The 22,653-nt window shown below is 44.8% G+C and overlaps 1 long non-coding RNA gene across 1 annotated transcript in view; it reads left to right on the top strand.

Moving 5' to 3' along the window:
- The first annotated feature begins 3,084 nt into the window (after nt 1–3,084).
- Nucleotides 3,085–22,653, top strand: part of Gm30863 — a 42,911-nt gene continuing 23,342 nt past the window's right edge. Inside the window, exons 1-2 of the long non-coding RNA XR_382204.3 lie at nt 3,085–3,182; nt 3,703–3,763. This is a non-coding gene — a long non-coding RNA (predicted gene, 30863). The remainder of the gene's footprint in view (nt 3,183–3,702; nt 3,764–22,653) is intronic.

The following is a 22,653-nucleotide window of genomic DNA, read 5'->3' as shown; positions in this document are numbered from 1 at the left end:
CAACCAATCAACCAATCAACCAATCAACCAACCAACCAATCAACCAATCAACCAACCAACCAGTCAGTCAAGAAAAAAAAGTAAAGATTACAAATACAAGCTAAAACATTTTACTTGACAATATCAATAAACTGAACAAATAACAGTTACTCTGTGGAACGAGAATTTAAGTGTCAATTGTACTAGTGGGTTTCTGCTGGATGTAAGAATGTCTCCTGTTTCTCACCTAGTCAGGCACCTCCAATCTTCCGCTTCTTCCTTTTCTTCAACGGATATAAGTTTGAACTCTAAGAAAACCGTGAAGTAACTTCATTTTGAACTCTTCTGTCTGGATAAAGTGCCAACATTCCTGGCAAACTGATACCCAGCAGAAGACAGTCTCATACTATCTTTGCAGGAATGGTGATGTTCTCTTGCGAACTTGTTATTTAATTGTTTATTTTTCAACATGTTTTTTTTTTTATATATATAGCTAAATGTTTTGGAGGGAGAAAAACTTGGGTCTAAACTGCTCCAGAGGCCTTCCAGGGAAGCAGAGAAGCACTTCAGTCCCTTAGTGATGGACTGGGCTGGCTCAGGAGTGACAGGGAATGTGGATGTAGAACTCTCAGCTACCTCTCCTGCACCATGTCTGCCTGCAGGCTGTCATGTTTCCCACCATGATGATAATGGACCAAACCTCTGGGATATAAGTTGCCCCAATTAAATGCTTTCCTTTATAAGAGTTGCCACAGTCATAGTGTCTCTTCACAGCAATAGAAACCCTAGATAAGACACTATACAAAGGGAGCTAGGTGTCTTCCAAAGTCTCTACTTTGCTGATGGAGATGTTGAGACACGTGTTTAGGTGAGGGCTAGGAGTGAATTCCAAGTAGCATAACCCCATAGCTTGAAACTGACCTCCACTTCCATCCATCATTATGTTGAATGCTCCTGGAAACTTGCCAGTTGTAAACTCCTCTTCAGGAAGGTGCCTTTGTTTTTGCCTTTGCTTGTTTTCTGGTGCTGGGGACTGAATGGAGGGAGTCACACACAATAGGCAAGAACCATGCCTTTGAGCCCCATCCCTCAGGAATTTCTTTCTTTCATTAATATATTTATCGTTGTTGTTGTTGCTGCTGCTGCTGGTGTGTATGTGTGTGTGTGTGTGTGTGTGTGTGTGTGTGTGTGTGAGAGAGAGAGAGAGAGAGAGAGAGAGAGAGAGAGAGAGAGAGAGAGTCAGAGGAAAATCATGTAGAGTTGGTTCTCTCCTGCTACCTTTATGGAAGTTCTGGGAATAAAATGTTGGCAAGCCTGTGTGGAAAAAGCCTTCACTCATTCAGCCATCTTGCAGACTCTAGGAATTTCTTGGTACCAAGGGTATAATCAAAAGAAGACAGTATATATATCAGTATATATGTGTATGAATATATTTCTTGAAGGTTAATAGAAAAGTTAGAATCAGAAACAGACAGGGAAATGCAAAACATTTTAGTAAAACACTAAGTATTTGGTAGCTCGTGTTTATGAAGCCACCAGATTATACATGTGTTTTCTACTTTTTTACATTTCCTTTGGATGGCTGGTTATGATTATAATAGAGTTGGATTATTTGCATTGTCAAAAGATTAAAAACCACAATCTTTTCTTGTAAAGATCTAAACTGGCTTTGTTTCTGATCATTGACTCTGGTAACACTTCATGCCACAGAGTAAAGTAAACAGAGTAATACAAAACAGAATAGTAATACAGAATAGAAGAGCGTCAAATGGAATGATAGAGAATAAAAGAAATGTCACAAGTTGATCAGAGAAAATTGCTATTATGGGAGACTGACAAAGCAGAAACGAATCCCAAAGTCAACCAGACAGCTAAGCAGTTCTAGTTAGATGGAAACCAGAGACCAGTAACTAATTGGTTAATGTCAGATTACTGCTTGCTACTTCTTGGTAAGGATAAAGACAGGGAGAAGGCTCATTGAGCTGATGGAAGCCAGCTGCTTGCAGGGTTTCTTCTAGGTCTTGTGGCTGGAGAGTGGAGCTGAGGCAGAGCCATCACGATTAGCATCTGTTAGAAGCCAAACACAGCAATGGGCTGGAAATGCTGCTCCACCAAGGCTGATGTGTAACACAACATCCACCAAAAGTGTGTGCCCTCTGCAAACGTCCCAGTCAGACCAGCAATGGTACCACCTTTCCCCGATCTCTGGCCCACATCCCGTCCTAGAAGTGTCCTCTTTTTAAATAAAATGTATCTGTCTACTTCCACTACATGTCTCTGGTCTAGTTCCTAGTTTCTTGACACAAGAACCTGGAAGTCCCGGCAAGTACCTTGCAGACTCTAGTATCCACCTATAACGATCTCTGTGGATTCCCAAAGACCAGATAACAACTTGGTTTTAGTTTGGTGAGTGAAACCTCAGCTCAGAAGGCCTCATTGCTCTTAGACTGGTCTTTTGGAGCCTGGTATAGGACTTCAGTGCAGAATATTGACCTCCTATAATTCCTATTGAACAATATCATCCACTATGATATTTCTGATTCCTGGACTGGTTACACAGGGAACACTATTCTTCTCTTGGAATATTTCACTGAATTGGACTGTGTAACTTCACACATGCCCACACTATTTCAAGAGACAAGGATGGCGAAGGGACAGAACCAACAGAAAACCATTGTTGTGTTTATAAAAAGATAAAAAAAAAGGAGGAATATTTTTGGGTGGATGTGTAGTCAGGTATCGAGGAAGAGGGTACCTCTGCGAGCCCATGCTGAGACATCCCTTAACCCTGAGGGACCAGCCACAGGACGGTATAGTATATAATAGAGTTGATTCAGGGCATGGGGAGGGGAGTTAAGAGGGAAGTAGAGACAGAGAAAGGCAGAGAGAGTAGAGGAGTAGAGGCGGGCCATGAGCATGTGGAGAGAGAGAGGGACTGGGGAATGGGGAGAGAAGGGGAAGGGTGGAGAAGACAGAGTGGGAGCAAGAAGGCAAGAGCAAGAGAGAGCAGAGGGGGCAAGCAAACCCTTCTGAGGTAAACCAGGCACGCCTGGCTGTTGCTAGGCAACTGTGGGGCGGAGCTTAGACAAAATGCTAACCATCATATCAGGGCTGACAGCATCACTAGCCATTGTTCTTTTCCTAGATTTTTTTTTAATTATTTTTTTTTAACAATGTCTTCGGCGGGCGATGCATTCATTCAGGTATGTCAGTGTTGGGTGGGTTAAGCACTGTGACTGCTCACGGGGCAGCCCCTGTGGTGTTCAGAGGCAAAGAAAGGAAATGATCTTCCTGTTGTGAGACTCTTCATAGGGAGCTGACTGTCCACTTGTAGAGCTGTGCTTGGCATCTTAGACTTTTAAGCTCACTAGAATGAAGGGGGTGGGGGGTGTTTGACTTAAGCAGATGTGTTTCAGCATCCTGGACAGGACAGCACACACCTTTGTTAGGCAGGGGTCACACTCAGTCAAGGGGTGACACGCGTTGGCTTCCCTACTCATTGATAAAACGGGACTCATAGAGGGCAAGAGTGAGACCCCCAAACAGTTCTTACTCCTTCCCTAAGGAGAATATTCCAGATCTAGCCTTTCTAAGGGTCTGTTTCCGTTTGTTATCAGAGACAAAACTTCTGGTTGTGCTGTTAGAAGAGGTTAGTGCAGCTTCAATGAGCACCTGAAGTTCCTGGCTGCCTTCTTAACCTCTGGATCTTATTTCTAAAACCAGCACAGGCTTCGAGCACTGGGAGTGTCCCACGGCTGCTGCTGATAGAGAAGATCAAAGCGAGGTAAATGTCTCCATGAAGCGCTCTCGCTCTCGCTTGCTCCCCCTTGGAACAGTTTATTGTGTTGAGTTGGGTGGTGGTGGAGGTAGTCTCTCACAAATTCATACACACTTCTGCAGGAGGGAAACAGAGCTGTTTGCTGGTAATGGGTACCACACAAAAGAGAGAAGGAAGGAGTATTAGGAGTCAGAGCCCAAGCAGCAGTAGGGAGGAGAGTTGTTGAAAAGAAGACAGGATGGTCCTTCAATTATTTAAAAAAAAAAAAAAAAAATCCGAAGAATTTGTCGACTCAGCATCTGCCGTGTGGGGCAGAGATTCCAAACTTCCAGCTAATTAGGAGTTGAGGGGTTGTTTTTTTAATGGTGTGAGTCCTCGTCCTCCCCCTCTTTAGAACTAACACATGCATTAAAATGATACTCGAGGGAATTCAAATGTGCATAACTTTAAAATACTTTGCTTTATAAACTCGAAGTTGATCCATCCTTAAATAACCACAGTTCTCTCTAGGGACAACATGGCTTAAAAGAGGGCAGGCAGCTTGCCTTCAGAGCTTCATCATGACCTGGTGACTCAGCGCTGGCCACCATCCCAGGAGTCTGTTCCCACTGGGGGGAATCATCTTCCATTTCTGGGGAGTCCCCGGGAGACACCTTCACACACACACACACACACACACACACACACACCTCACTCCTACTGTAATCTCCAAGCCTGCTCTCTCTGAAATTATAGAAGATAATCACCCACACACTCATCAACTTTTCAACCTTTTGCTAGAGGGCCTTTGCTAGCTCTTGATCTAGACTGCAGTAGGAGCCAGGGTTCTTGCTTCTTGTGAGTTGAATTGGAATGCACAGAATCCGAACAGTGTTCAGGACCAGGTGCCTTTACAGAGACGTGTCATTTTTTTTCTTAAAAGAGGGTGAGCTGGAAAGATGGCCCAGTGGTTCAGAAAGTACTCACCGCTCTTGCATAGAACCTAGATTCGGTTTCTAGAACTCACATGGCAAGTCACAATCTTCTCTAACTCTAGTTCTGAAGGAGCCAATATCCTTGTCCGACTTTCTTGGGCACCAGGCACGCACTTGGTACTTATACATACATGTTGGCAAAGACATATCCACAGAAAGTAAAGCTAAATACAAAAAAAAAAAAAAAAGACTTGTGTTTTTGAGATCACCTCAAGGGACTTAAACATTTGATCTGGTGATAAGTACTGATATGGATTTCACCAAAATATTTCACAAAGAACAACCTACTTTCTTAAAAATCTGAAAAAGAAGTCTTGCTCAGAGAGGGCCCAGGTTGAACTGGTCAGGTGAATGGTTGTGTGTCTTTCAAAGCAAACCATTTTTTTGCACAGTGGGGCAAGCAGTTGTTTGAATGATGTCTCTGTTGGACCCGGGTGGTCTGGTTGAATGCCTGCTGGTGGATGTATTCTGTAAACTTCCCTCATGGAGCGAGCCAGGCTGCCCTTAACCAACACTGACTTCACCTTGTCTCATGGAAATTCGCTGTCCGAATGACTGGCTTTGAACGTGGCTGCACGCCACCTGATTTGTTACTGTTAGGTCTTCCTGGCCTCGGGTCAAGGGTGAAGATGAACTCCAAGTTCAGATTCCTAGGGTCACCGTAATGCAATGCATTCACTTTTTACGAAGGCGCTGGCCCTGAGCAGGAGACCGCCCGTGCTCACTGTTTCAGGCTATTGTTCCTGAAAGGGCTCGTGATTCTGGAAGCAATGGGATGTGGAAAGGGTAGGGCCTTGACAACCATTCCAGGGCCAGCCACAGCTCTGGCTCTTTCTTCATTATTTTCCTCCATCTCTGTTTCTTCCCTCTGTCTTTCTTTCTCCCAGTTAGCTCTGAGCATTTTAGAGTTGGTGAGCTGTCCAAGTCATAATCGTTACCGGAATTTATCACTCGTTTAGCACAGATCGTGGGATGGAAGGGTTTTGAGGAGCAGGATGCTTATGTGCAAAACATGTCTCCAAAGTTACTGATTACTGACACGGAGAACAAGTGCCTTTAAAATGAAAAGCTCTGGCCACCACCATATGGCTAATGACACTCTGGGAAGTCATAACTCCATACCAATGCGGTACAACACCAAGAGCCCAGTGTCACCTGCAAAGTGTCCTTGGTAAAATGTTTAACCTGAGTCTGATAAAGCCTCAAGGGTTAAACTAGAGACAAGTTAAACAGTGGTGGGAAGAAACCACCAGACAAAAGCAGAACATGGGAAATGTGTCCCTGTGTCCCAAACTGCCTTGGGCTCTTGAAAAATATCTAACATCGGGAGTAGAAATGTGGGCTGTGTAGAGAGATGGTTCTATGTTAAAAGACTGGAATCTAAAGAGGCTCAGCAATCAGATCTAGTCTGTTTGGCTTCGTTAGACCCTGGTTCGAAGCTACAATAGCAAAGAAGGTGATGGGAGGTGGAGAGGTGGGGTGAGAGGGAAATGCTGGGACATTTGAAGGAACTAGGACAATTGGAATATAGACTGGACATAAGATTATGACAATGATGTCACCCTCTCCTCTCCCTCCTCTTCCTCCTCTTCCTCCTCTCCGTCCTCTTCTTCTTCCTCCTCCTCCTCCTTTCTTCAGACATGGAGTTTGTTTGTTGTGTCTTATTGGTGACACAGTGAATTCTTTTATTCATGAGCAAAGACTTATAGGATGCATTTTAAGTGCCAGGCATGGTTCTTGGTGTTTGTGCTGTTTCCCCAGCAAAACAGCAAAAGCCCTGACCTGATAGAACTGACTGTCTAATAAGGGTGATGGGACAGTCAATAAACAATAGCAAGAGATGCAAGTAATATCTCAATATTTTAGTGAAATGGGAGGTAGCAGATGCTAACAGCAAAAGAAAAAGCCCAGGCATCGTGGGCAGCAGAGTGCTTGTCCCAGATCCTTCTTCAGGGAGAGGGCACTCCCATCTCTGGCTACTGGGATTATTTGCTATTGCTGGCTCACCACTGCATCTCACACTCAGAGTGGCTGTCAAGTTCTAGGGCGAGGCTCATGACTAATAATGTCTGAATAACCTGCGGATACTGTTTTGCCACTTTCCTCAATTTGGGGCTTTCTGATAGCATCTCAGTCCCAGGACTCCCCATAAGTGCCTGAGGCCTCAGCGGCAGTCAGCAACATTTTTCCCCCTCTGTGTCTGCAACCTTGAACTGACTCCTAAATCTCCCTGAAGGCCTCTCTGAGTCTCGTAGTCTTGGTCTAAGGAATGCAATCTCTGAGTGGAGCAAGTAGCTCAGTGTGATCCGGGAGCAAGGGGACAATGGGATCTTCACCTCGGATGCCGTGGCCAATACCAGCATCACCAGGAAGACACAATTTGGATAAGACTTGAAGTCAGAACAGCTGTCTATGAGTGGACACATAATACAAGTGTTTTTACTGAGTGTCCTTGAAAGTGTTTCTATTGCTGAGATGAAACACCATGGCAAGAGGCAAGCTGGGGAGGAAAGCGTTTATTTGGCTTACACGTCTACATCATTGGCCTTCATTGAAGGAAGTCGGGACAGGAACTCGAGCAGCACTGGATCCTGGAGGCAGGAGCTGATGCAGAGGCCCTGGAGGGGTGCCGCTTACTGATTTGCTCATCACGGCTTCCACAGTCTGCTTTCATTTAGAACCTAGGACCACCAGCCTCCGCAGCCGACTCACAATGGGTGGGGCCCTCATCACTAATTAAGAAAATGCCTTACAGCTGGATCTTATAGAGAGCATTTTCTCAAATGAGGCTTCCGCCTTCCAGATAACCCCAGCTTGTGTCAAGTTGACTGTAAATCTAGTTACCACACTGAGTTTGCTTAGTGGAAACATTGTAGCGGCCCAAGGTAAACTGCCCTGCATCATAATCACAGCCCAAGGTTCCCGTTCTTCCCTAGAGATAAGGGGTAGGGAGGGGGGAGTGGGGGGGGGGATGGGGGGGAAGGAAGGGGTAGGGAGGGGGGAGTGGGGGGGATGGGGGGGAGGAAGGTTTAAGAAGCTGGCTGAGAGAACCCATGCCTTAGACAACTTCCCAGGGGAAATGAACTTAGCGCCAATACACAGCAGCAATTTCCACAACCAGATACCTGCTGTGCCATTTGGGGCTTCTTTTCACACTTGCATGACTTGATCACCATACCCAATGCTGAGCCATCTAGGGAGTCTGGTGGAGAGGGGCACTGTATCTACAGAAGCCCGAGGCTCCCAAGCACCACAGCATAGCTAAATCACCAGAGACCTGCAGACCCAAGAGGCCCTCATCCTTACTATCGGAACACTGATCCTCTGTTCCCTGAGACTTGAGAATACTTATTTAATTATTCAGGATGAGGGACAGCAAAAGAAGACCATAACCTAGAGCATTTAGGTAACAAAGGAAGCAGGTATATGTAGGAATGGTTCCTAGTTGAAGTGATAAAAACCTTAGCAAGGGCAATGGTTAAAACTGTTAAGCACACTTTTATTGGATGAGAACACTCCTCCTTTCATCTCAAGAAGCAAGCGTATTTAAGTAGAAGCTCTCTATTCATGATAATCTTCACACACAGGAGTTGGGTTTTGCAGCACATAGCTCAGACAAAAAACTCCTTTCATTCCAACTGCCCCTCATGCAAAGCAGTCCTCCAGGGAGGAGGAAGCTCCTTTCAGAGGCCTGGCAAGGATATCAGCCCAGGCCCTGGGGCAGAGGTCTTGTTCCCAGGTCAGTCCTGAGCAGAGAAGAGGAGGTGGAGGAAGAGGAATGTTGAACTGACCCTGTTCTTATTCTAGCCTGACTGTGGTTTTCCTTAGCTAGTTTGTCTGGGGTTCAGAGAAGTGAGCAGGAGGTCCCGAGCCCTTCTCAGATGACCTAAGGATCGGAGTCTCATTCTATAAAAATAAACTTAAAGCAATAAGCCCTCTTGTCATAACGACAAATGTGGGTAGGCACAGGGTTTTGTAGCGCCCTCCCTGATGCTTCCGCTGCCTAGCGAGTCTGTTTTTGTGTTTGAACAAATACAACGTAAGATTGACCAATCCCACCGTTATTAAATACACAGCTGGATGGTGCTCTCCACATTCAACACCTTAAGGCCCCATCATCGTCCCTCTACCTTCAGAATTTCCATCTCACAAAACTCTAAGTGTGCACCTATTAACTTCAAACCCCCAATTCCACTCTCCCATTCCCAGCAACCCAGTCATTTTGTTTCAGTCTCTGTGAATGTGACTCATCGGGTCTCTTTCTTATAAGCAGAATCATAAAGCAATCTTTAGCAAATGCTTAGGGTTTATTTTTGTTTTATTTTTTGTTTTTGTTTTTGTTTTGTAGTGTTTTCAAGATACTTCTCACTGTGATGAGAAAGTCAGGCTTTCTTCTTTTAGAAGGACTGATCGCCCAGAAGAGCATGGGCCAGTGTTTATTCTTTAGTCTCCCTGTGGGCCCTTGGGTTGCTTCTTCTTTGGGCCAGTATGAACAGAGCTGCTGGAAAGGTAGGTTCACACACCGGTAACGGCCTTACTTAATACTTTCACCAGCAAACAAAGGACTCTGTAGAGTGTGTGAAGATCTAACTGCTTCATAAGAGCAGGTATTTTTAAGTTTTTTTTTTTTTTCGCTTGAAGTTGGACTTTTAGATTGCCATATTTTTTGGTTTTAGTGTACTATGCAGTCTCAGAATGAATAACTCAGACATTTTATGAGAATCGAATTCATAACCAGGGTGAGAACCATGACAAGAGGAAGGCATGGCCGCCAACAGCCAGCCTCCCAGACTGGCCCCAGGAAGTCAAGAAGGGAGAAGCTGTAACTCAGTAGTGAGCAGGCAGAACACACCCACGTGGCTGTGTAAAAGTGGAGGAAGCCTGTAACTCCAGCCTCATTGGTCTGAGTGTCTCAGGGCTTGGGTTCTGGACTGATAGGGAAACAGTGTGAAGGAGCGGCAATGAGTGTCAGGAGAATCAGCCTGACTTCCGCTTCCTCTCCCCCTTGTATAGTGACGCAGCTCAGACAGGAATGTGAAGAGTCACGTAGGTCCCATGGTGTGGCTGGGAACGGTTGTCTTCACAGTACAGTCTGCACGATGGCCCAACCAGTATTATACACACTTATGTCTCTACTAGCCGAGTAGATGCTCAGCACCTGTAGATACCTAGCATCTCTGTGGCCTGGGACCCAATACCAGGGCCTGGATCAACTTGACATTGAAGCAACTGTCCTTCCCTTCTGACTCTGTGTAGCCTCCCATGTTCCTTTCCCTCAAATATCTGCGCTGTTTTTCATTCAACTCACTTCCCTATTTATTTTGACTCTGACTCAGTAGTGCCACAAATCTTACCAAAGGCTACCGAGTTCATTGACGTTGGCCGGTTGTATCGGTAGGTACCTCTCCGTTCACTCTTTTGGAAGATGTATTGATTGACAAGTTTTATTTGTTTGCTTTAGACAGACGCTCCAGGTGTAGCTAGCTCAAGCTGGCCTTGAACTTGTGATGCTCTTTCCTTGTTCTCACAACTGTCGTGAATGCAGCCCCGTTTCAGTGCGCCTGGCTTCTGGAAAGCTTGTGAATGTATTGCCCAATCTGAGTCACCTTGCTGCAGGGGTGTGGGTAGGAGAGTAGCGGGAAAGGTGGGAGGATGGTGGTGGGAATCCCGTGGAAAGCTAGGTTCCCTTTTATACAGACTTCAGTGGGCAGCCGATAAAGCAAGGCTGGGACACCGACTGGAGGAAAGGGCAACCGGGCTGAGCTGGGAAGAGAGCAACCTCCTCCAACAGCTCACCTCCCGGGTTCTGCTCCTCCGTTTTTGCTCTTCCTTGTGCAATCCGTGGCCCTCGAGACATGACTCACTCAATGGGAAGACTGTAAAACCTCCACAGAAGGACGGCTTTGTGAGCATGTTGTTCTTTTATGGAAGGGCCTTGGTTATATTGATTAATTAGCCAGCTAATTAACTCATCAACCTCCTTATGTTTACTGAGCGCTGACTGTGTGCCAAGCGCCCTGCTTTGTCCCTTCACCGTGATGTACGGAGGCTGTTGAGCCTTGTAGACATGTGCCTACTTAAGTTGGGAACTTAGAGAGAGTTCCTAAGTGAGGAAAATTTACCCACCCTCCCAGGTAACTCTTCAATGCTACCTGTTACTACCTAAGCAGTCCTGAGTGCTAGGAACTGTTTTCCCGACTGTAGGGTTTAGATGGAAGGCTCTGAAGGGTAGATAGCTTGCCTATCTAGTCAGCAGAATGGCCAGGAAGGATGCTGTCCCTGGTTGTCATTACTAAATCATGGATCCTGTGTACCCTAAGCTGCCTTAAACAGGGGCATTAACTCTTCCCAGTGTTCCTTGCTACACAGCCCTTTTCAAAGCTGTGCATAGAGAGAGGCAGGCACAGAGGCGGCACTGGAAGAAACCAGACACTCAGTGTAGACAGATCTAACCCGGAAAGCAGTGTAACCCAGATGTGCCCATCTGACAACGAGCCAATGAGAACTCTGTACGGTAGCGTTCTGATGATTAGTCTCTCAAATGTTTCATCTGTTTTATTCGCTTGGGTAAATAGAATCAATTTCAATTATTGACTAGAAAAAAAGCTAAAACATGCAAATGTGCCCTGAAAAAAATAATAAAATAGTATCTATCTTTTAAAATATTTAGAGAAATTACAGTGCTTTTTAAGCAAAATCAATCTGACTTAAATGTTTGAGAATTCTCTAGATTGGTCATGGATGGATACAGTGTTAATTTCATTTGGTTTTATAATTGAATTCATCTTTGGTATCACTTCTTTATTCTTCAAGGAAGTCATGATTTCTCTAGTTTTGTCTCTGAGTTTCCCTGTGATTTTAGTTTCCATCCATCCTTATGCACTTTAACTTACTCTTTTTCATTTAAAGACCCAAAAGATTTATTATTATTATTATTATTATTATCATTATTTTTATGGCGGGTTCTTTTTGTTTGTTTAACTTTTAAATCTAAAGGTAAATTTGAATCCTCAAAGAACATTACTGCTTCGGCAATTCATATCTATCATTAAGACACACTCATGGGCTGGAGGGATGGCTCAGTAGTTAAGAGTACCGACTGCTCTTCCAGAGGTCTTGAGTTCAATTTCTGAAACCACATGGTGGCTCACAACCATCTGTAATAGGTCCGATTCCCTTTTCTGGTGTGTCTGAAGGCAGCTACAGCATACTCATCATATATATAAGACAAAGACATGCTCATAATGTTGCTTAATCCCAAATAGTGGTACACAAGTGTCTGGGAATTTCAATGTCCTGGCTGCGATGGACTTGATGTTCATGGGGAAGATGGTCCTCTGTTCCTCCACAAAGCTGCCCTTGTATGCAGCACCTGGGTCAGCATGAAGTACTAGGTCAACTGGAGACAACAGTACTAATTGTTTCCCCTCTGTCTGTGTAACGTCAGAGTTAACCCATCATGTTTATAGAAGTGTTAGAGAATGCTAGTATGGAAGAGAAACAAACACCAGCAGGCAGGCGATAAGGGGAAGGTCCAGCACCATTGTGGTTCCTGCTTTAGAAGGTCCTCTGTGCTACAGCCACTCACCTTGTGCTGTCTGGGGGAGCAGGCTCTGGCCAAGGTCCTCTCTCACTTCTTAGTTTGCCACAGAAATGTCTGGCACATTTTGCTCTAATATGGGCCTGGCAGACTATGATCTCTGGGGTGAGCTGGTATGCACCTGCCTTTACATGGCCTGTGAGCTGTGAGCAGATTTTCCACTTTTAAATGCCTGAAACAAAACATTAAAAGAGAACGTTTACAAACACAAAAGAGGAGATGGAATCCAAATGTTATTGTCTGTAGATAAAGCTGATTGATGCACAGTTCTGTGTGGCTGCTCTCACGGGGCTGTGGCCAGGTTGAGAACTCCCGGCTGGTGGGCTTGTCACATGACATACCAGGAAAATCAAAGCGATCCTGGAAGATGCCCTTTCAAATGTCTCATGCCACCAATGCCTGTCTTGGGGCTTCTGGCCTTCTCTTCTTTTACTATGGGTGACAATTTTTCCCCTCATGGAAGGCTGGACCCCACTTTCTACAGATCACCCTTTTGCCATCTCTTTCTTTTCTCTCTCCTTAACCAGATTGTAAAAATTCTTTTCTGCTTAATCAATATGACACAGTTTTAGAATGTGTTTGCAGGGCTAGTGAGATGCTAGTGTTTGCAGAGCTTAAGGGTATTAGCCGTTCTACCAAAAGTCCTGAGTTTGATTCCCAGTAACCACATGATGGCTCAGAACTATCTATAATGAGATCTGGTGCCCTCTTCTGGCATGCAGGCATATATGCAGGCAGTGTGTGTGTGTGTGTGTGTGTGTGTGTATACATATATATATATATATGTATATATATATGTATATATATATGTATATATATATACATATATATAAAATCTTAAAACAAAATTTTAAAAAGTACTTGGCAGATAATAAATACCTGAGGCAAAACAAGTTATAAAGAAGAAAGGTCCCATTTGTCTATTCTCGATCTTACAGCACAAGCCATTGCTGTTCTATTCAGGAAGTTTTCCCCTGTGCCCATATCTTCCAGGCTTTTCCCCACTTTCTCCTCTATAAGTTTCACTGTCTCTGGTTTTATGTGGAGTTCCTTGATCCACTTAGATTTGACCTTAGTACAAGGAGATAGGAATGGATCAATTCGCATTGTTCTACATGATAACCACCAGTTGTGCCAGCACCATTTGTTGAAAATGCTGTCTTTTTTCTACTGGATGGATGGTTTTAGCTCCCTTGTCAAAGATCAAGTGACCATAGGTGTGTGAATTCATTTCTGGGTCTTCAATTCTATTCCATTGGTCTACTTGTCTGTCGCTATACCAGTACCATGCAGTTTTTATCACAATTGCTCTGTAGTAAAGCTTTAGGTCAGGCATGGTGATTCCACCAGAGGTTCTTTTATCCTTGAGAAGAGTGTTTGCTATCCTAGGTTTTTTGTTATTCCAGATGAATTTGCAGATTGCCCTTTCTAATTTGTTGAAGAATTGAGTTGGAATTTTGATGGGGATTACATTGAATCTGTAGATTGCTTTTGGCAAGATAGATATTTTTACAATGTTGATCCTGCCAATCCATGAGCATGGGAGATGCAAAGCTTCTGTAAGGCAAAAGACACTGTCAATAAGACAAAAAGGCCACCAACAGATTGGGAAAGGATCTTTACCTATCCTAAATCAGATGGGTGACTAATATCCAATATATATAAAGAACTCAAGACGGTGGACTCCAGAAAATCAAATAACCCCATTAAAAAGTGGGGCTCAGAGCTAAACAAAGAATTCTCACCTGATGAATACCAAATGGCTGAGAAGCACCTGAAAAAAAATGTTCAGCATCCTTAATCATCAGGCAAATGCAAATCAAAACAACCCTGAGATTCCACCTCATACCAGTCAGAATGGCTAAGATCAAAAATTCAGGTGACAACAGATGCTGGCGAGGATGTGGAGAAAGAACTCCTCCATTGTTGGTGGGATTGCAAGCTTGTACAACCACTCTGGAAATCAGTCTGGCGGTTCCTCAGGAAATTGGACATAGTACTACCGGAGGATCCAGCAATACCTCTCCTGGGCATATATCCAGAAGATGTTCCAACTGGTAAGAAGGACACATGCTCCACTATGTTCATAGCATCCTTATTTATAATAGCCAGAAGCTGGAAAGAACCCAGATGCCCCTCAACAGAGGAATGGATACAGAAAATGTGGTACATTTACACAATGGAGTACTACTCAGCTATTAAAAAGAATGAATTTATGAAATTCCTAGGCAAATGGATGGGCCTGGAGGGCATCATCCTGAGTCAGGTAACCCAATCACAAAAGAACTCATATGATATGTACTCACTGATAAGTGGATATTAGCCCAGAAACTTAGAATACCCAAGATACAAGATACAATCTGGAAAACACATGAAACTCAAGAAGAACGAAGACCAAAGAGTGGACACTTTGTCCCTTCTTAGAACTGGGAACAAAACACCCATGGAAGGAGTTACAGAGACAAAGTTTGGAGCTGAGACGAAAGGATGGACCATGTAGACACTGCCATACCCGGGGATCCATCCCATAATCAGCCTACAAACGCTGACACCATTGCATACACTAACAAGATTTTGCTGAAAGGACCCAGATATAGCTGTCTCTTGTGAGGCTATGCCGGGGCCTAGCAAACACAGAAGTGGATGCACACAGTCAGCTATTGGATGGATCACAGGGCCCCCAATGGAGGAGCTAGAGAAAGTACCCAAGGAGCTAAAGGGGTCTGCAACCCTATAGGTGGAATAACAATATGAACTAACCAGTACCCCCCACCCCCACCAGAGCTCGTGTTTCTAGCTGCATATGTATCAGATGATGGCCTAGTCGGCCATCAGTGGAAAGAGAGGCCTTTTAGTTTTGCAAACTTTATATGCCTCAGTACAGGGGAACGCCAGGGCTAAGAAGTGGGAGTGGGTGAGTAGGGGAGTGGGGGGGGTTATGGGGGACTTTTGGGATGGCACTGGAAGTGTAAATGAAGAAAATACCTAATTGAAGAAGAAGAAGAAGAAGAAGAAGAAGAAGAAGAAGAAGAAGAAGAAGAAGAAGAAGAAGAAGAAGAAGAAGAAGAAGAAGAAGAAGGAGAAGAAAGGTTAATTTCAGCTCACAGCTGCTGTGGCCTTAGCCCATAACTGCTTGATGCTGTTGATTTGGGTCTGTGTTGAGGCAGCACACCATTGTGGGAGAGCATGATAGAAGAAGACCTCTGACTACATCTACTTTGAAACAGAAAGGAAATCAGATTAACTGGAGTCCCACCAACCCCTTTGAGGATGCCCTACAGATAACCTAAAGAGTTCTCTTTAGGCTCCACCCCTTCCTGACAGCACCACAGGCTGGATACCTACCTTTAAGAGGATAAGATCCGGGTTGCAACAATGAAGACCTTTAAAAGCCATTTCCCCGAAGAATCTTCACTTGGACCAATCAGTCCAGCCCACATCTTTGCTGTCTTCCCAGGGACATTCATCAAGGGTTCTGTGGTCACAGCCCCTCATTACCTCCATCACATCCTCACCATTGACCTACTCTTACATGGTAAGTACTGGCCACCTGGTGGCCAAAATTGGTAGTGATTTCCTTTTACTAAACAGTGGCCTCTGGTTGCTCTTAGTAAGGTTTAGTAAAGCATTTAGTTCCTTCTGTCTTAAACCTGGTGTCGTGCATTGTATTCTCTTATCCTTCCTTCTGTTCCGATGTCTCTTCCTGAGCATGCCCTGTAATGCTGTCCTGAGATGTCTTTCCTCTCTCTGTGTGGTTTCTCTAGATTATTTCCTTACGGGTTGAATGCCATTGCTGTACTTTAAGTGTATCCTGCAGAACTTTAGTGTTGGGAGCTAATCTCCAGCACATGCATTGAGATGTAGACTTTTTTTTTAAACACTTTTAAAAATCTGTTTATGGGCTGGTGAGATGGCTCAGTGGGTAAGAGCACCCGACTGCTCTTCCGAAGGTCCAAAGTTCAAATCCCAGCAACCACATGGTGGCTCACAACCACTCGTAATGAGATCTGATGCCCTCTTCTGGTGCGTCTGAAGACAGCTACAGTGTACTTACATATAATAAATAAATAAATAAATACATACATAAATACATAAATAAATAAATCTTTAAAAAAAATCTGTTTATTTTCGTGCATGTAGTCACGTAAAATGCATGAAAATAGATGTGTGGAGATCAGAGGACAACTGGCAAGAGTGGATTCTCTTTATCCATCATGTGGGCCCTTACCTACTGAGCCATCTTGCCTGCCTGTGATGTGGGACTTTTAAGAGGCCATTAGCTTACAATGGCTTTGCCCTTACGAATGGATGACTATTGATATTAAGGGAGGTTCATTAGCGATGGCTTGGCTCCTTCAGTCTTTCTTACAGTCTTGCCCTTTGCCCTCTATGTTAGGGTGGTGCAGCAGGTGACTCTTAGTAGGTCCGGTCCTTTTTCTGTTGGACTTCCTAGCCTCTGGAGACATAGCAATAATTAAATTACCCAGTCTCAGGTATTTTGTTACAGTGGAGTGAAATGAACTATGACAATCTTCAATATGCTAATCACTCCTGATTCTAGAGCCCCGATTCCTCCCTGACATCCTGACTCCAGAGCTACAAACCTGATGTCCCCACGGTGATAGAAGGTAGATATATCAAATGGACAGTTTCCCACCATGAACTCCCTTCACCAGGCATTCCCAACTCAATAAGTGGAACTTCAAATGGATTCGTTTATTACAGTCCCAAACCCAAGACTTACGTAAGTGTGTGTGTGTGTGCGCGTGTGTGTGTTTCAGTCTCCCCATCCCCAGTGAGATTCATTTGTGCCAGCTCCTCCATCCACCTATATGCCTTCCTCCTGTATCCTAACCCTCTTATGTCACTGAGTCCTCACTAACTGCTATCTCCCTTGATGCTCTTCCACCCTATCTCCAACCTCAGCTCCTAATCTCCTTTCTCTTCCTGCTCCCTCCTGCCTGTTTTTTAGCCATACCAAGCCCACTTCCATCTATAGCTTTCTCTGGTGCTTCTCATTGCTTAATTTCCATCTGAGTTTAAGCAGAGTCCCTGGTTCCTCCTACCTGCAAATCCTTTGTAAGATCATCTTTTCTTAGGACCATCCCTAACACTACACCTTTCTTAATAAGTTACTAGATTTTCTCTCTTTCCTCCGAAACACAAGCTTCATGAGAACAGAAACTAGTAACACATCTCTGGAGCTTAGAATTGTCCTTGCTTTTAGTCAATATATTATTTTAAATTTTTATTCATATTTTAATTATTATTATTATATTTTGGAGATATGTGTGTATGCACATGGGTCTCGGGGCCCACGTGTGGGTGGAGGTCAGAGGAATCTATCTGGCATCCTGAGCTTTCTATCACCCTCCCTCTTATCTCCCAGGCAGGGTCTCTCACTGAACCTGGAGCTGGACTGGTAGCCAGTAAGTTCCAGCAATCCTCCTGTCTGTGCCTGCCATAACTCTGAGGTCATACCACACAGTCACAGGCACCTTTACACGGGTGCTGAGAATTTGAACTCGGATCCTCGCTTTTTTGTAGCAAATGCTCCCACCCTTAAGCCATTCCCCTTAGTCAAGACTTTAAATTGATAACTTAAATATTGATTTTTAGTTTCAAAACTACTCTGCGCATCTGCACTCCCCCATGCCCCACCTGTCTCTGTTGGAGATGAAATCCAGGATTTCTCTCACTTGCTAAACAATACATCCTCCAGGGATCTATGGCTCAGCCCATTTTCTTTTTCTGTTCATATTTGTAATAGTAATAGTTTTGCACACTGCTTTTCCCACTCAACAAAAGCAAGTATTTTCACTTATTTAATCATATTCATTAACATCCTTATAATAGTTGCATAATACAACGTTCAATGGCTGTTTACCTTGGAAGTTGATATTTGGGTCATATCACATTTTTTACAGGGATGACCAACGTGTGCAGGTGTGCTCATGCATGCGTGTGCTTGCGCACGTGTGCGTGCCCGTGCACTACCCTGTTTTATCTGGTCACTGGAAATGAATCCATGGAGACCCATGGCCCAGTAGTTGCCACTCCCAGAGCTGCACACCTGGTCTGGCTTGAGACTAAGCCCAGAGTCTGGAGTGCAATTAGCATTTGAATTAGCGACATGGGGATAAACAGGTGATTATCCCATTTAACAGCTGTTGGATGGTGTTAAATAGACACTGTCTGACAGCTTGAGCTTCAGATGTAGGGTTTATTAACAAATGATTAAAAAAAGAAGAAGGAAAGAATTGCTCGTTTAAAAAAAAAATGAAAGCAGGGTTTAAAAAAAAAATAAGTCCTTTCAAACTGCTTTTGACCAAACTAAACTGATTCCAACCCCTGAATCAAGCTGCTTGTTGGAGAAGTGAATAGCACAAATAATCTCATTTCATACTTCCCTGCCCTTTGTCTGAGCAGCTCTGTGTGGTTTACAGATGCGCTTACGACACCCCTCAGCTGGGGCAAGGAATGCTGAACAGTTCACAGTGTGCACCCAGCAGGCACAACTCTGTTCACAGCGAAACTGCAGGGCCGGCAGGCTTTGACAGGATCAGGCAGATGAAATTCGAACCCACAGCCCCAGCTTCTAAAACAACACTCCTTATTTTCTTGGTGAAAAACGAAATCTATTGACACTTTTAGAGCTAGTTTCGGGTGGGAATGTTTGGATTGTACATGATGTTTATCTTGACAGTTTTTCTTTAATTACCGGCCTTGCATTAGGGCTGTGAGAACCTATACAGTAAGAGTTCGCTGTGGGTGGGGTGGGCGGAACTGGGGGTGGGGGTGGGGGTGAGGGTGCTTATAGGATAGATTATTGCGGCTTCTCCTGTACCTTTCTTGATTTCTGGTTTTGGGGAGGGGATTGGGGTTGTTTTGTTTTGTTTTGTTTTGTTGTTGTTTTATCTAGGTGCCAAGGTCTGAGCCCAAGCCGTGCATGTGCTAAGCTTACACTCTTGCCCTGAGATGTGCTCCCAACCCACTTTTGAATTTATTTGCCTTAATTGTGTGGATACAGGGTCAAAAGTGACGCATAATGCTACAGCAGGTCACTGCACTGCAGCTGATGATTTAGAGTTACTACAACATTTTTTTAAATCTTCACTAAGCCAGTCTTGGTGAAGAAGCAGGCAGCGTTTCTTAGCATACAGAGAGAAGGCAAGCCTGACGAGGCAGAAGCAAATCATGAGTTTAAGGCTAGCCTGGGCTACATAGTCAGTTTCAAGGCCAGCCTGTGCTACATAGTGAAATCCCGTCTCTCTCAGAAACAAACAAACCAAACCAAAAGTAAACTCGAAGAATAGGGAAAGGCAAGTTGGAGAGACGCTCTGAGATTGAGAGCTCTTACTGCTCTTTCACAGGACCAGAGTTCAGTTCCCAGCACCCGGGTCAGACAGATGACAGCCTCCTTACAAGTCCAGCTCTGGGAGTCAGATGCTCTCTCTGGCCTTCTATAGGTGACCATACCCACATGCACATATACGCACATAGACATACACAACAATAAAATAAAAAAAAAATCTTTAAAAGGGGAAAGAAGTAAGGGAGGAAGGGAAGGAGGGAGAGAAGGAAGGAAGGAGAGAGGGAGAGAGGGAGAGAGGAAGAGAGGGAGGGAGGGAAGGAGAGAGAGAGGGAAGGAAGGAGGGAGGGGAGGAGGGAGAGAGGTCAGGAGGGAGGGAGGGGAGGAGGGAGAGAGGGAAGAGTTTGAGTTTAGAAGGTGCTAATGTCGTTTTCTATATTGTATGGACATATATGCTTGGATGTCACAAAGGAACTGAGCGGCTACAGACACTGCCAGCTCTCCAGGGCCCTGTTCTTCACTCAGACTTTCCCAGTCGGATGCTCAGCAAGCCTTTTATTGCTTAGCACATGCCCATAAAATGCTTTTCCTGTCAAGAAAAGTAAAATCCATTGTCGTTTAGAAAAGATGATTTTTTATACTATTAATGAAAAAGTAGGAGCAGTCCCTCAGAAAAATGCAGCGCCAAACACTTTTAATCAACTTTTGTGTGGTGTTTGCAAAGATCTGAGGAAAGATTAGTGATGCGGTCTATCTTCGACAGGTTTCTGATTTGCATATATGCAAATCATGCCCGTCCATTTTGTTCCCAGCCAATGCGATGATGCAAGAGTTTGGAATACTCCAAAAGGTGATCTGTGTTTTCCTTGCTTGGAACAAAGATCTCTTGTGTTCCTGACATTTTACGGTTATAAAGAAGAAAGACTAGAGTCCAAAGTTGACTAGCCTTGGCATACGTATCTCCCTAATATTATAAAGAATGCATACAAAGATATATTCATTTTCCTTATGTGTTATATGTAACTCGTGGTGTTAAATTCATAAGTTTGGCCTAAATCTGATTCCATTCTTAAATGTTAAAATTTGGCCCAAGACGGTCTCCATATATGGTGAACTGAAATCTAGGTTGATATGAAAGCAAGCCGTAACCTAAGAGCGTTTTCTGATAACCAAGTAATGCAGTGGAGCCAATCAGAGGCTACGCACTGCCAAACTCAACCGCGTGGGTCCATGCTGACTCTAACTAAGCAAGCTGTTTCTGTAGGTCACTTCCTTTTCTCTGGCTATGAACGCAGTCTGTGCAAACTGTTGAAGACATTCTGAATTGGCTTCCCACTAGAGAGCTGCCTGGATCTAGAACCTTCTTTCTGGCCAAATTAACTGTTGAAATGAACTCAACTCAGATTTTCTCTTATCACTTGTCTCTGAAAATCATATTTAGTTGGTCCTCTTAATCTGCTAAGTCTGGTCAGCTAAGCAAGTTAGTGCTAAAACTTCTCCGCTGTGTGGGCATCCTGAGACCTTCTCCCCAGGGTGTTCTAAACAGAGACTTGGTTAAGGTCAAGGTTGGACCTTGACACCATTTGTGGTTCCAGTGACTTGGTGCCTCTGTCTCTACGAAAAAGATGAACGGAACAGCATTTGTAGCCTCTGGTTTTCAGTTAACGCGTAGTTGCCAGAGAGTTCACTCACAGATGCTTTTAGGCCATTAAGCCAAAGGGCAGAAGGAGAAGGAAAGAGAGAGTAATCTGGGGAATGCAAGGGTGAGGCTTTCTTGCTCCCACTAGCTGGAATGGTCTTTCTGCAGGGAAGAAATGCGGCAGTGGATCGTGACTCTTCAGGCCCAGCACGATGCTTGGACTGGTAGAACGCTTTTCCCGCGTGTTTCCTCCGGGGTATTTGGGCTTTTGTTTTCTGCTGTGCTTTGCACAGAAGCTGGAAATCTGCCTCCCCCAAAGCGGACTTCCTCCCCCTTTATAAACTGACCCCTGGTGGTTGCTATAGCAACCACAAAGAGCGACTGCTGAGCTGCATAAACAAGTCCAATACTCAGTGCTGGGGCAAAGCAAGCCCTCAGAGAAGAGTGAGTGCGGAGGATGAATATGATGTGGCGGAGAAGCGGCTCCTAGGAAGATCTGTAAAGCACCCGCCCAGCCCTTACTTTCTCTTCTCCTCCCATCTCTTGTATCCCATCAGCCCCGGGCGAAGACAGAGGATCTAGGAGGGTAGCATGCAGGGGCCTGCCTTTGATGCTGGGGAAAGGAACGCCAGATGACTGAAAATGAAATTTAAACATTTGCTCGGAGCTCAAGGCTAGAAATATGCCAACCTGACCTGGAAAAACAAATAATCCGAGCGGCTGCCACACCTGCTGCAGGCCGAGACACCCTGCCTGATGTCGGAAAGCTAGGCCGCTCTGCTCAGCCCTCAGCTATGCTTGATTTCATAAATTATGCTAAACTGAGACAAAGGCTGGAGATTTCTGAGATCCGTGCTACTTGAAATATGACTGCTGCGTTTTTTGGAAGGAAGAATGGGTAGAAAAAGCCCACCCTAAGATATGAGGTCCCGGGAATTTGTAACACACACACACACACACACACACACACACACACACAGAGTTATCTCCAGGAACTTGGCTCCTGGTTGCAGGAAACTTTCTGAATACAATCACAGAGACCCAAAGATCAGTGATACATTGTCTCTCCCCTCTCCTCCCCTCCCTTCCTCTCCCCTCTCCCCTCCCCCTCCCCTCCCTTCCCCTCCCCTCCCCTCCCCTCTCCTCTCCTCCCCTCCCTTCCTCCCCTCTCCTCTTTCCCCTCTCCCCTCCCCTCCCCTCTCCCCTCCCCTCCCCTCTCCCCTCCCCTCCCCTCTTCCCTCCCCTCTCCTCTCTCCCTCTCCTCTCCTTTCTCCCTCCCCTCTCCCTCTCCTCTCACCCTCTCCTCCCTCTCCTCCCTCCTCTCCCCTTTCCCCTCCCTCTCTCCCTCTCCCTCTCCCCTCCCCCTCCCCT

The sequence above is a fragment of the Mus musculus genome, chromosome 13, assembly GCF_000001635.26.
Source record: "Mus musculus strain C57BL/6J chromosome 13, GRCm38.p6 C57BL/6J".
Classification (NCBI taxonomy): Eukaryota; Metazoa; Chordata; class Mammalia; order Rodentia; family Muridae; genus Mus; species Mus musculus.
Note: the sequence above shows the minus strand (reverse complement) of the source record. Positions and strands in the feature narration are given on the sequence as shown.